The sequence below is a fragment of the Pinus tabuliformis genome, chromosome 3_2 (genome assembly GCF_031772625.1).
Source record: "Pinus tabuliformis cultivar Carrire ecotype Pingquan chromosome 3_2, CPIR1, whole genome shotgun sequence".
NCBI lineage: Eukaryota > Viridiplantae > Streptophyta > Pinopsida > Pinales > Pinaceae > Pinus > Pinus tabuliformis.
This window is the reverse complement of record NC_142302.1, coordinates 295,605,358-295,620,335: the sequence shown is the minus strand read 5'-3', so window position 1 is coordinate 295,620,335 and position 14,978 is coordinate 295,605,358.

Here is a 14,978-nt window from a genome sequence, read left to right as displayed (position 1 = left end):
TAAACCAACAACAATTCCTTACAAGATGCAAAATTCCAGCCTCTGGATCTCTGAGATGAGGGATCCATATATAGATATTTGTAAGGGAGATGAGTCAGCTTGTAATTTGATTAGTGTCTTCCCTTTGATAGTTCTTGCTTCCACTTGGAGATTGATGATCTCTTACTCATCCCTGGTCGAATTCAGAGAGGCAAGTGTCACAGGAGAAGTTTCTGGAAGATTCCATGCTTTTCCACCTCGCGGATTGACACTGCCATTTGTCTCTTCTCGCCCATCACACCCCATAGAAGGGCTTTTTGAAATGCAACGAACCCACTGAGTGTACTTAGGTGAGATGCAATGCACTTTGCCTATGGAGCAGGTGAAATGGTCTTGTTTTGACCAGTTCTGAGTAGTTTTTCATGGAGAACTTCTGGGAGAAGCTGTAATCAGTTGACCTTGTTCCTTTACAGGTTGGAACAACACTTTTAGGGACTTAGGAGCCCTTGGTTTATGGACATTTTATGCTTGGGGTTGCAGTGCCCAAAAATGTCTATAACACTAGTAGAGTCATTAGATAGGTGATCACAACCAAAAATGTGTCCAGACTTTTTCTATCATCAAAGTTGGATCTGTGTCATTTCCGAGGGAAGTTGAGCTTCAGTTTCCTCTCCTCAGCAATGGCGCCGATTATGTTATCTCTCGAGGAAACTCTCTTAGGTTGTAGCTCTGTGATGCCTGGTAACATATAATCTTCAATGTTGTTGTCTAAAATATTGGGATGAGTGATGGTTTGTATCAAGCTAGATAACCACTTCGACTCTGTTTTCACTCCAGACATGCATGAACACCCTCAGCTTGACAAGGATTTAAACCACTAATTCTCAATAGTTTATAGATTCAATGTATAGATGGAGAATATTGACTGTACCAACAGATGCATACATAAACATATATGAATGGCTAGCTACAAGAAGTAAATGAAACTCGCAAATATAATTTATTAATGTAGAGATAAGATGACAGTTCTCTGGCATTAGACACAGAAGAAACATGGATAACATATTCAATTGCAAATCTAGTTTATTAATGCAGAGATAAGGTGACAGTTATTTGGCATTAGACATGGAAGAAATCATAAATAGACTTATCCAAGTGCAGGTTTAGCACAGAAGAGAAATGGACATTGAACATGTAATAGCAAAAGAAGCTTGCATTACTGGAATGAAGATGAAAAGCTGCAAGGAGCAGAGTATCTATAGTCTCCAGAAGTTGAACCTTTGTTCCTTGTAACTTTTAGCCATTTATAGGCTTTTAAAATGCTCTTGAGCCTTCTGAGGCTCGAGAGGTCTTAATCAATCTATTCTATCTTGTTAACATTTTGATGCCATTCTTAGATAGGAATGGGCACAAGGGGCACCATTTCTAGTCACCACAATAACCGATTCTGGTCACTTCGCCGCTCTGTCAGGTGGCTAAAACATGCTATAATGTTCCAAGATCATTTTGTTAGTTTGGCTGCATCATGTTGCGTTTTTTTCCCTTCTCAACCATGCCTTATATTATTTTAGTTTAGCTGTCCGCCTGCCATAGATGCTGACAGAGCCAACTGCTTTCCTCCCCGGGTGACTGATGGGAAGTAGGGTACGAGGCATATGGTCTGTTGGATGAGATGAATCAATGGTTAGGATGGTGATCAGGCGGTGGAGGGTGAACCATGGTGATCATGGATGAGGGTCATTAGATCAAGGGAAATGGATGGTGGAGATCATGTGCAGGAGGCTTGAAGTCATGGCGAGAGCAGAATAAGTTTGAGCCATTAGATCTCAGAAGAGAAAATCGGATGGCTATCGGGTAGAGGAGGTGTGTGGATGATAGTGCCTGGGAGTGGTTTTGTTTGGGGTGATTATGGTTACTATCGGGCACTCATTGGGAGTAAGCAGTAAAGGGTGGAGTCCACCTGATGCCACTCCTTACACGCCACGTAGTAATGGAATAGAGAGAAAAATTGCCATTATCGGGCCGATATTCCTCTCACTAGTTTCCCGCATGATATGAATGACAGTCGTTAGATTTGGTAGGGGTGATCTAATGGTTAAGATCGATCGGGCATGTCCCATCGATTGGGTGAAACGTGGGTCATCAGATTGGCGGGGAGATCGATGGCGAAGGGACACAGAGGTATGAGATGTCCTTGAGAAATGTGGGGAGGGCACGTATGGGTGGAAAGGTAAGGTTTTTTGGGGGTTTTTTGGGTTAATTTACTTAAGGTTAAGGCAAAAGATGGTTTCATTGTGATGTGGGGGTCGGGTTAGGATACGAGCGGAATAGAATGTAAGTGGAAGAGTGGGGAAAGTGGCGTGATGGCTTGTGTGGGGCCCTCTCCGGGATAACAAAGCAAACCATCTCCTTCCTTTAGCCTTCAAAATGGTAGCACTGCACCTCAGGGCTAACAAATCCATCAAAGTATAAAGTCCAGATATTATTAGATACTAAGATGCTTCCTATACTATTATTACTATTATTATGTGCATCTATATTACAAAATTAATTTGCACCAGTTGGAGAAAAGGAATGAGCTCCAACTATGTATCTGGTGGGATGAGTGATGGTTGTGCTTCATAACACCCATGATTGGTTTCCAAGAAAAAAATCCAAATATTAAATCGACAAAGGCAACATAATTTTAATGGCCATCTAGTGGTGTCACAATGTATTTTAGGTACGGTTCACGTTCCACTTGAATATGGTTTTGTCTACCCCTATATGGAAGCAATAAATGTGACCAATCTATAAAAAAATACCCCTTGTAATTTACTAGACCAATCTCTACTCAAGAGTACACCATAGGCTTCTGGGATGTACACAATTACAATATTTATACATTGGTCTACTCGATGATTAGGTGATAATCTAATAATAAAATTATTGAGTTCACCAATAGATTGACACGAGATCTGTCTAGCTCAATGATTTGTGCATCGATTTGATCCCATTTAGAATTTATTTTATTAGAAATATACAATGGCATTACATTTACAAATGCACTCGAATCGACTAAACAAATATGGAAATTGTAACTAAAAATTTCAAAATTTAACTAAAATGGAGGTCAGAGATTATTAGCATCTAATGTTACAACATTAACCACAGATTTAAGGGAACCAAAATACTTACGATACACCTTTTGATAAGAAGATTTTTTTTCAATTGGTGAAGTTTGTGAAAAGGCTTGGATAAGTAGTTCACGCTGACCTACTATCTTTGCGAGCTCAAAGATGGAAATACTAGGTCAAGATCTCTTCAAATATTCAACTGTGTTATAATCAATTATTTCATTTTTAGCAGGTAGTGGCAAGGTGTTTGGAGTAGTAGCTTTATTTGACACTTTCAGAGGGATGGACTTATTTTTGCTACTGCAGGAAGTGTTCTTAGAAGAAGTTACATTTCTAGACTCACTTTTTGTATTCTGAGAAGGGTTGATCGGTGGTGAGATCCTTCTTAACAACTGTTCTTTCAATTTCTATCTCGTCACTTATTGTTAAGAAATGGGCCCTTGACTCCACAAGTTATATCAACCATTTTTATTTTGACGAGTGACCACGCATTGAGGTGGTGCTTCAACACTTTTATTGTCATCATTGAGAATACAATCAAGCACATTAATTGTATGTTCAATACCTGTAGTTTCTTCAACCATGTAGTTTTACCTGTTTCTTCCATCTACATAGACTTCTAGTCTGCTAATAAGGTATCGACAATGAGTGCGGCCAAATAATTCATGTTGTCCTTCCATTGTGGGCATTTTTCCTCTAAATTATATTCCTAGTTGAAAGAGCAATAGTTATCCATGCCCATAATTCCAATATTCAACACAACATTTGAACTCTTAGAAGATTTAGGTAGTTGATTGTTGTTTTTGTTATTATTCCTTATATACAAAAAAGACTTGGGAGTTTTTTATTGGCATAATTCTTTCTTCACCTTCTCTTTAATTTAGAAACTTTGTTGGTGTGTTCTTTCAATGTCCTCGTCAATATTTGAATATCTGTGCAATCCTTTTCATTTTCCTTACTTGAAGAAGGATGAGACTTCCTGCAAATCTTCTTGGAGTCTTTAGATTCATCATCATCAATAATAACTCCAACAAAACGCTTGTATTTCTCCACAATGATTGCTTCTACAAATATTAGAGGAAATATATCCTTTGCAACTCATTTTACAAAAGAGGAAATGTTTGTGGGAAAGGAAACTATATAATATTCAATAGTGATTGAATCGTGAGGTTGTGTTCTTGGGGGAAACTTGTTCAATATATGATTGAAATTTTGATTGTAGTATTTTACTTTCTCCTTTCCCCCATCTTACTATTCCCAAGCTCTTTTAATAACATGGCCGAAGTCTTTTCATCAATGAATTTCTCCAAAAATAATTTCATAGACTTCATCCAATCATGGATTGAATTGATAGATAGACTGTGGTACTAGGTTGTTTCTCTAACTTCTAATGTAAAAGGAAAAATCCTACAAGAAACATCATCATATTGTACCTCAACATTCATATATTCATGTAAAATCCATCAATATGATCTTCTGCGTTAGTCTTCTTATTTGGATCAAACTTTGATAACAAATTTTCCAGATGTCTGTGCATTGTATGAAGATTATTAAGAAGAGAAAGAGGCCCTCAGGCCATCCAATACAAGTTCCAGTCAAAAATGTATTCATCTATGGTTTCCTCCTCCTTTTTAGAATCTCACGACCCTTCTCCTTCACTGTTTAAACCACCGTTAAACTCAGAATTATCTCTTAGTTGTTATTCATTAGAAATAACAATGTCGTCCTTGTACCCTTCCTTAATGGGTGGAAGTGGATCTTCCTGAGTTGTGTCTTCAGAAGATTCTTCTAACACTTCAAGAGTGGAAAAAACCAAATCTTCCACTGATGCAACTACTACAATGGTATGCGTTGTTTCTTTCTTCTTAGGATGATGTGTAAGATTATTAGCAATAAGGAGTAAGCCAATAGATTTCTCAAACCAATGGGTTATAGGTCAAAGTGCCTAGAGTTTTTCATAGCTAACCTTGTATTCCAACTCTAGAATAGGTTGATAACACCCTCCTACATTTAAATGAATATGAGTTGAAACAATGCTCGAAACATTACAACCTTGACTAGAGGATAAATGATTAGGATGTGAAGAGTTATTAGCCAAAAAAATTGGTTTCCCTCCTTCTGGCGCCAAACCGTTGATGGTGCTATATACTGCCAACATAGAGGGGATCTCCCTGATATGAGGTGCCAATTAGATCTCACATAATTTGGTATAGGATTCTCATCTATAATACAACATGGCTATCATTTACTTAAATATATTCCTTGGCTTCAGCGGTTAGCACAAGAGAGAAGTGCACATGTGCTTTTGAATGAGCAAGAGAGTATGCCTTGTGAATGTCAAATTGTAGATGTATTAAGGTTCTTTCACCACATAGGGGAAGTAAAGTGAGCCTCTAAAAGATAAGTAATAATACTACCCTAATGAAGACACACACATATGAGAAAGGCTTCTCTAACATCAAGCGAAATAGTTCACATAGATGTAACGATTGTTACAATCATTACAACACATTTCCAATAAGTTAAGTACCAAAGTCACTGAAATAGTTCAATTACTTCAGTACATGGGAAAGAGAACATCAATCATAAACATTCAAAGAGTAGTCTTAAAACCTCCATAATCTATGTATAAAAATTTGTTGGAAAGAAGGCATCAAGTATTAATAATGGGTTCCAAGATATATAAGTACAATGAAAATCACTAACTCCAATAGTGGATTTTAGAGCCACTACTTTCTCCCCAAAATTACTAACTCTATCTCACTAATACCTTGTGGGAGAAGCCAAGTTTAAAATACCTTTGCATGAGTATTGAGGATCCTTTTATAACTTGAGGCATGACCTTTCACATCCTCATCAATCTTGACTTTCAAACTCCTAATGACCTTTGAACTTCTAAATGACCTTTGGAATTACTTATGACTCTTGGTATTACATGTATTTTGGACCTCCATGGAGATTTTGTCCATACATGACTCTTGGACTTCCACTTATTTGTATTTATAGTTATTACATCATTACATCATAACCTCCACATCATTATGTGATGAGACATGACAAGTCACTATTATTGATGACTGGGATTTATAGTGACTGATGACATGGAATTTCTTCAATTGGGTGACATGGATGGCATTCATGACTTTGTTCTGAATGCATCTTCTGATCATCAATGTCTTCACCCTCCAAAGGATCTTTGGTCTAATGGATCATTCAAGGTACTTTGATCATCAAGACTTAAATGAGTTATTTGTTTTGTGTGCTTTCTTTGGCTGCCTTCTTTGCTTGATATTCTTCACGTATGTTTTCCATGTTATTCCTAGAATACTTGTAACTACAATCACTCATGGAAAGCAACCATCAACTTGAAAATACCCTAGTCTAACATATTTCATGTAGATTGTTTGTTCATGCCTCAACAGTGCACTTGGGATAGGTAAGGAGAGATTTTGGGTACAAGGGCACACTTTGAAATGCTAAAGGGTTGAAGAGAATAAGCTTCAAGGCTTTAGGATGTGCTTATGTGCTCAAGGGAGAGAGGCACGAAAGGGAGGGCACAGGGCACATTTCTAGAGGATGAAGGAGAAGGCTTTGGAATTCCCAAGTGTGTTGTGCCCCCAAGGGAGAAAATGAGGGCACATGGCGTAGAGATGAAGGTTGAAGGGAGAGGCTTCAAGGCTTCGGGTGCACTCATGTTCTCTGGAAGGAGAAAGAGGGTGCAGGGAAATCTATCAAAGGACCAAGGATGAGGCTTTAGGGCTTCAAAGTGCACTCATGCAATAAAAATTCCAAGGAGGGCACAAGGAACATTGATAAAGGCCAAAGCAATTAAGATTCATGTATTTGGGCTATGATCATGCACTCAAGGAGGGTGCACTTATTCATGTCAAAGGTGTGCACTGAAATGAAAACTTCATTTTTCAAATGGTGCAGTTGGGAACAAGGAAATCAAAAGATGCTTAGGAGTTTACCATGCTCTATTGGAGGGCACAGGGCACACCTTTGAATAATGCAGGATTCACAATCAAGGTTTAAGAGTGTTCTCATTCCCTTTCTTGCCTTAATGGGTTTACTTTGCAACCAAATGTTTCCTAAGTATGGGAGATAGAACAAGGGATGAACACAATGATTTTAAAAAAAAATTCATATGCGACACATACCAAATCATCAAGAAAAAACTGATAATATTGAACAATGATAAATATACATCAAAACACCACTTTACATATATTATGGAAGTACAATAAATGACGTGTGCGCGACTGTGACCCAAAAGTGTCATTTTACAACAACAAAGTTGTTAGGACCATGAAATGCACTGGAAATGTTGTAATAAATGTGAATATGCATAAGGATGCTAAAAAATACTTGAAACAAATAGATTGAATTGAAATGACACTCGAAAAACTAAGGAAACACTAGGTACGACAGTGAAGTAGGCTCCAAAATTTGAATGTAGTGAAATGTTTGGAGGGTGTTGTAGCATCAACAACACATTTGATATGTTGTTCCTTACCATCCTTTGAAGCATGGTTTTAAAGACATTGTTTGTGGCCTCTACTTATTCATTAGCTAAAGGATAATAGGTCATTGAGTTTTCTTGTAGACAACCCAATGTTTTTGTCAGGTTTTTCATAATACAATTGTGAAAATGAGAACCATGATCCATCTCGTTTGACATGGGTGCCCAAAAATGAGTATTCGTGTGATTGAATATGAATAATTCCATGGTGGCACCATGACGTAGTAGTGTTCATTGGCCACAATTGTCTTCCACTGTATAAAACCAATGCCACATTTTGCAAGCGGTCCAACAACAATGATAGGGTAAATCGAAGTAAGGTGAGCATACACCATTTTAGTTAAAATTTGGCAAGGGAGTCACTTTTTAACCATTTGAATACAATAACTAAAGATGGAACTACAAACTTTCATCACACAAAAATATTTCTAAGCAGTGGAAAATCCAAATATATGCTTGCCACATGATCTAGTGTGGAAATTACTCAAGACTTGTTCAGATTTCTCATGAGTGGGACATTGACACAAAACCAAATCAACTCCATGGAGATGAAGAGTATTAAGAATAATAACATAATTCTTAGCATGATGGTGTATGCGTTGATGTTCATCATGAGATAACTTAGAACAATAAATTAAATTTGGAGATTGATAATGACATCTCCATAACATGTGCCAAATGAGAAAATAAGGAAATGAGGATTCATTAGATAATATGTGCTCAATCACAAATTCTTCATGAAATTAGGGGAAATCAAATATCAACTTAGTGAATTCCAAAGGTTTCTTAGATTTGGAAAAAATAAACTCTAACTCGAACTCTTGAAGGATTACAATCCACTTTGAATATTTCTTTGTAATGATTTGTCAACTAAGAATATGTTTCACAGGGTTTGGATCAATAAACAAGAGTATGTAATTAACTAAATGTTAGATAGCATAAAAAACTGCAAAAGACAACTTCTCAATATGGGAAAAGCAAATCTTAGGAAACATAAGTCCTTTGCTAAGATAATATATGACATGCTCATTATGCATCTCATCTTACAGTATGAAGATCATAAAAATGGTGGTTTTAGAGGTTGTGAGATAGAGAAAAATTTCTTTATTGAGATCAAGACAACTCAATAATGGGGTATACAACAATGATTGTTTCAAAGTATTGAGAGATTTATGAGCTTGGTCATCTTATATGAAACAAAGATCCTTCTTCCATAGAGATATAAAACATTTTGTGATCTCTTCGTAGTTAGATATAAACTTACACAAAATATTATTCTGCCTTTGTAATACTTGAAGTTAGCGAAGAGAACATGGATGATGAAAAATAATAATAAATAGCCTCAACCTTTGATAGGTCAACTTTGATCCCTTCCTTTCAAATAATGAAGAATAGTAACCTTTGAGATTCCATGTAAAAGACACAGTTATGTAAATTTAAACAAATATTATAAAAGTGGCATCATAGAGATACTTCCCTATGATGTGTCAAATGATCCCCGAGTCATAGAAATTGAGTAGTAATGTCATATAGATAGAGCTCGACGATGTGCTTGATGTTGTGAAATGCATAAGATATTGTCTAGAAAGTGGAATAAACATTTTTAAGAATAAAAGGAAACTTTTGATAAGCAAACATTCCTGATGGAAATATAAAAAAACAATTGTGCTGGTATTTTGGTTTCATCTTGATTTGATTGTATCTTGAAAAACCATTCATAAAGGAAAAACTTAGCATTACCATCCAAAGAATCAATAATTTGATCGATGAAAGGGGTTGGATAGTTATCCTTTAGGCTTGGTAGATTTAGAGCCCTATAATTAGTAAAAATCCTAATCTTCCCCTATTTCCTGGTAATCAAATAAGATCAGAAACCCATTCCATCAAGGGCACCAAATAGATAGAACTTAAATATGATGGATTTTCAACCTCTACTTTGATAGTAGCTTCTCAATGATTATTTTCTAGCCTAAGTCTTTTCCTAACTACATGATCATCGAAATCCATGATTTCTTTATTATTAGGTAGATTGATTGAAATCCATGATTTCTTTGTTATTAGATAGATTGATCGAAATCCATGATTTCTTTGTTTTTATGAAATCATCGATCTTCCTAACTACATTATCATTTATCCTTCCTTACTTCCTTAGGTAGATAAGTTGGATGAATCACAAAAAATATTGGCTTCCTCTAGCCTTGTTGAGTGGTCCTAGTCCTCCATCATGATGCATGATTTTTTCTTAGAGGAGAACTTGGTGAACATTTCGCGGAATATACCCATAAACATTTAAATTAAACTGTGCGTTGTGGAAAATATCAAAATTAGAGCAAATTGTACTCCTCGAGAAATTGAAATTTACACCGCCCTTTTGAAGGACTTATGGGATGTTTTTTCTTATTCTTATGAAAAAATTCTTGGAATTGTTCCATGGATTTTGGATTGTGTCATGAAGGGATATGATGAATCTAACTAGGTTAGGAAAACATTTAGCCTAGTAAATAATCATTAAGAATATACTATCAAAGTATACGTTGAAAAGCTATTATATTGAAGTGTTATCTATTTGGTGCCCATGATGGAATGGGTTTCCAATATTATTTTGATTACTAATAAATAGGGGAATATTAGGGTTTTTATTGATTATAGGGCTCTAAATCTACTAAGCCTAAATGATAACTATCCAACCCCTTTCATCGATCAAATTATTGACATCTGGGATGGTAATGCTATGCTTTTCCTTTATGGATGGTTTTTCAAGCTACAATCAAATCAAGATGAAACCAAAATACTAACACAATTTTTTTATTTTTTTTAATATTTTCATCAGGAATGTTTTCTTATCAAAATTTTCCTTTTATTCTTAAATTTTTTTATTCCACTTTCTATACAATATCTTATGCATTTCACAACATCAAGCACATCATCGAGCTCTATCTAGATGACATCACTACTCAGCTTCTATGACCCGGGGATCATTTGACACATCATAGGGAAGTATCTTTATGGTGCCATTGTTACAAGTCTTTTTTTAAACTTGCATAAGTGTGTCTTTTACATGGCGTCTTAGAGGTTTCTATGCTTCATTATTTCAAAGGAGGGGATCAAAGTTTACTATCAAAGGTTGAGGCTATTATTAATTTTCATCAGCCATGTTCTCTTTGTTAACTTAGAGCATTACAAGGGCAGAATAATATTTTGTGTAGGTTTATATCCAACTATGAAGAGATCACAAAAGGTTTTATATCTCTATGGAATAAGGATGCTCATTTCATATAAGATGACCAGGCTCATAAAACTCTTAATACTTTAAGATAATCATTGTTCTCTACCCTATTATTAAATTGTCTTGATCTGAATGAATACTCTTTTCCCTATCTCACAACCTCTAAAACCACCATTTCTATGGTCCTCATATAGTAAGATGAGATGCATAATGAACATGTCATATATTACCTTATAAAATAACTTATTTGTCCTAAGATTTTCTTTTCCCATATTGAGAAGTTGGCTTTCACAATTTTTTATGCTATATAACATTTAGGGAATTACATACTCTTCTTTATTGATCCCAAAAATGAAACATATTCTTAGTTGAAAAATCATTACAGAGAAATATTTGAAGCGGATTGCAATCCTTTAAGAGTTCAACCTAGAGTTTACTTTTTCCAAATCCAAGAAACCTTTGGAATTCACTAAGTTGATATTTGATTTCCCCTAAGTTCATGAATAATTTGTGATTGAGCACACATTATCTAATGAATCCTTATTTCTGTATTTTCTCATTTGATACATGGTATGGATATGTCATTATCTATCTCCAAATTTAATCTATTGGTCTAAGTTATCTCATGATGAACATAAATGAATACAACATAATGCTAACAATTATGTTATTAATATTAATACTCTCTATCTCCATGGATTATATGTGGTGTTGTCTCAATGTCCCACTCATGAGAAATCTAAACAAGTCTTGAGTAATTTCCACACTAGAGCATGAGGCAAGCATATATCTGGCTTTTCCACTTCTTAGAAATATTTTTGTGCCATGAACTTTTGCCCTTCCATCTTTAGTGATTGTATTAAAATGGTTAAGAAGTGACTCCCTTGCCAAATTTTAACTAAAAAGGTGTATGCTCACCCTACTCTGCTTTACCCTATTTTTTATGTTGGACACCTTGGAAAATGTGGCATTGGTTTAATAGATTGGAATACAATTGTGGCCAATGGACACTACTACATCATGTTGCTAATGTACTACTTTACTAAGTGAGATCAAGATATGCCTACCATATATAATGATGGTTCCACCATGGCATTATTCATATTCAATCACATGAATACTCAGTTTTGGGTACCCATGACAAATGGGATGGATCATGGTTCCAATTTTCACAATCATATAATGAAAAAACTGACAAAAAAGTTGGGTTGTCTACAAGAAAACTCAATGACCTATTATCCTTTAGCTAATGAATAAGTAGAGGCCATAAAAAAAGTCTTGAATACCATGCTTAGAAGGATGGTAAGGAACAACATATCAAATGTGTTGTTGCTGCTACAACACCCTCCAAAAATTTCTCTACATTCAAATTTTGGAGCCTATTTCACTATTGTATCTAGTGTTTCCTTGGTTTTTGAGTGCCATTTCAAGTCATTCTACTTATTTCAAGTGTTTTTTATCATCCTTATGTGTTTTCGCATTTATTAGAACATCTCCAATGCATTTTATGCTCCTAACAACTTTGTTGTTGTAAAACGACACTTTTGGTTCACAACGCACACACTCTGTTTATTGTACTTGCCTAATGCATTTAACGTCCATGATTTATTTGTTATTAGGAAGATTGACGTAATAAAATCATTATAAAGTGGATGGTTGACAAATCAAATGGGAACATAATAGTCATGTAGTTTTTCATTAGAGTTATAACATTACTTGGAAGTGACAGATATTGAATGGATCATTTTATAAGAAATATTAGCTAGACTTTGAGGCATATGCTCCCCATAGAAGTTTATTTCTTTAGAAGAAGTTACCACAAAATTATTAGATTAACAATGGGATTCACCCGTGATACAAGTGATTATGTGCATAGGATTCATATAAGTATAAGGAACAATATGTAGGGATAAAGGAAAGACACCAATAAGCGATGGGATTTTGAATAAACTGTACCAATTATTCCATAAGTTGAACGGTTATCTACAAGAAATGGCACAATGGTTCCTATAGTGGTATAACTAGCCATCAAGATACAATAATTAAGATTATAATTTGTCATGATATTTCCTTCATTGGGAAAGCTAAGAACATTGAAGAGAAATGAAATGACAACAATCATAGTATGGAACAAACTACAACCAATGAGAAAATTATAATCTAGTAGGTCATCAAAAAATTATACATCAACGTAATGGTTTTTCCCCCAAGGTTAATGGAAAATGTTGGAAAAATTCCTTAAGGCACAAAAGTATGTCTCTTCAATCTTTGAAGTGGATTAATTGACTTAACGAGTGATGAAGAACCAAGAGGTTTATAGCATGACGAGTCCATAATGTAGGTGGCATATACCTCATCCATAAGAGTGTGATACACGTCTCAACTAAAGATGTGCATCAAGATATGAAAAGAAACCTAATGGGATAATCTAAAATTACTAGCATTAAAATAAAATATTATCAAATTTGAATTTGAGAGATCAACCCCACTAATAACAATGAGCACGCATTTTTGTTAAATGGAACAACTCAGAAAAACCTCCAAGGAAGACATGGCATAGGGAACTTGAGCTATATCTTCAACAATACTATCGTATTGGAAATCCCTTGCATTAGGATTGTTTGTCTTATTTTGGAGAAAACCCTTAGGTAGGAAAAATATTGGCTCCAAATCCATATCTAATCAAAAAAATCCATTACGCGCAGTGGGGATGACCAATTCCTTAGAACCATAACTTGATTTTTGAGTCTTCTAAGATTTAGCTCTTGTAGATAAGCTAAATTTCTAATTGCACATAAGCGGGGCACAAGCTCTGGGAAAATGTTGTCCTCCCATGCTCCTAGGCAGAGGTGGAGAATGTTTTGAAACAATTTTTTGAGGCTAGGTAGGGTATGGGTGTGCCAAAATAGTTATCTATTGAGTGGTAGCGACTTATGAAAGAAAGTAATGAGACTCATCCATTCTTGAGCACTTATGAGTTCAATGATTTCCCTAATGAATCTTGGAAGTGAATTTGACCTTACAACGATGCTCATTTGTGCCTCCACCTTCATTGAGCTCAGTTAGTTAAGTCTCTTGAGTAGGTTTAGAATAGTTTTTGTTTTTACTCTTTTTCCCACTAGGTTACTGATGATTTTTCTGTTACATGGACTGGATTGTATCCATCTTGGGTATTTTCTCAAAAGGCATGGCTTTTTTAGACTTCGACACAGTTGTAGGGGTTTGTGAAGTAAAAATTAGTTTCCTTGATTGAGTAGCTAACATTCTCATAGCATCAAAAGAGATAGAACTGAGTATCCCATTAGAATGTGGTTCCAATTTAGGTCATTATATATTAGTTGAATGATGAGGAGAATTAGGAATAATGTCATAGAAAGTGCTTGAATGAGAATAAATCAAGTCAATATGTTGAGCATGTATAATGGATTTCTCCTTAGTAGTTTCTGAAACCATACTGACATCCTTGAAAATAGGTGGTAACAAGGATTAAGTAAAGTAATGTTTGAGAAACTATTCAAGAATATTGGTTCTAATCAATCGCACTCTATGCCCTCCACTCATGAGTATGATAAAAGATATGTGAATATTTTTCCTTCTTAAAGGTAGATAAGAGACTTGTTCCAACCGCCTGCTACAAAGGTAGATAAAATGATTCAAGAACATTTCTGCTAATGAATCATAGTCACTATATGATTCCTTATCCAACTTAATTTACCATTTCATGGCATCACCATTCAAGATTCATTGGAAAAGTCCCAAAATCATAGAATTAGCCACCAAGGAATTAGAAGAATACCATAAATGATAGGTGGTGATATGTATGGTCAGTTTTTGTCTCATATTTCCCTTTAACTTATGAATATCATAAGGTAATTTGGAAATAATTGGAGGCCACCTACAATAATGGCATTTAGAGTTATTGATTAACTTCCCAAATCTTGCAAATAACAAGATGCTAGAAATGGAAGCTAATTTTATTTAATTTGTTTGGAAGGTAGAGAAGAACCCTTGGATAGAACTTGTGGTCACCCCATTGTAAGGCTTAGAAAATATGAAGATTGACCAAAGCATTAGCTAGAGCTAGAGGACATATGCCCTATAGCAACCATCATGGTGAAAGGATGATTTCCCCCAT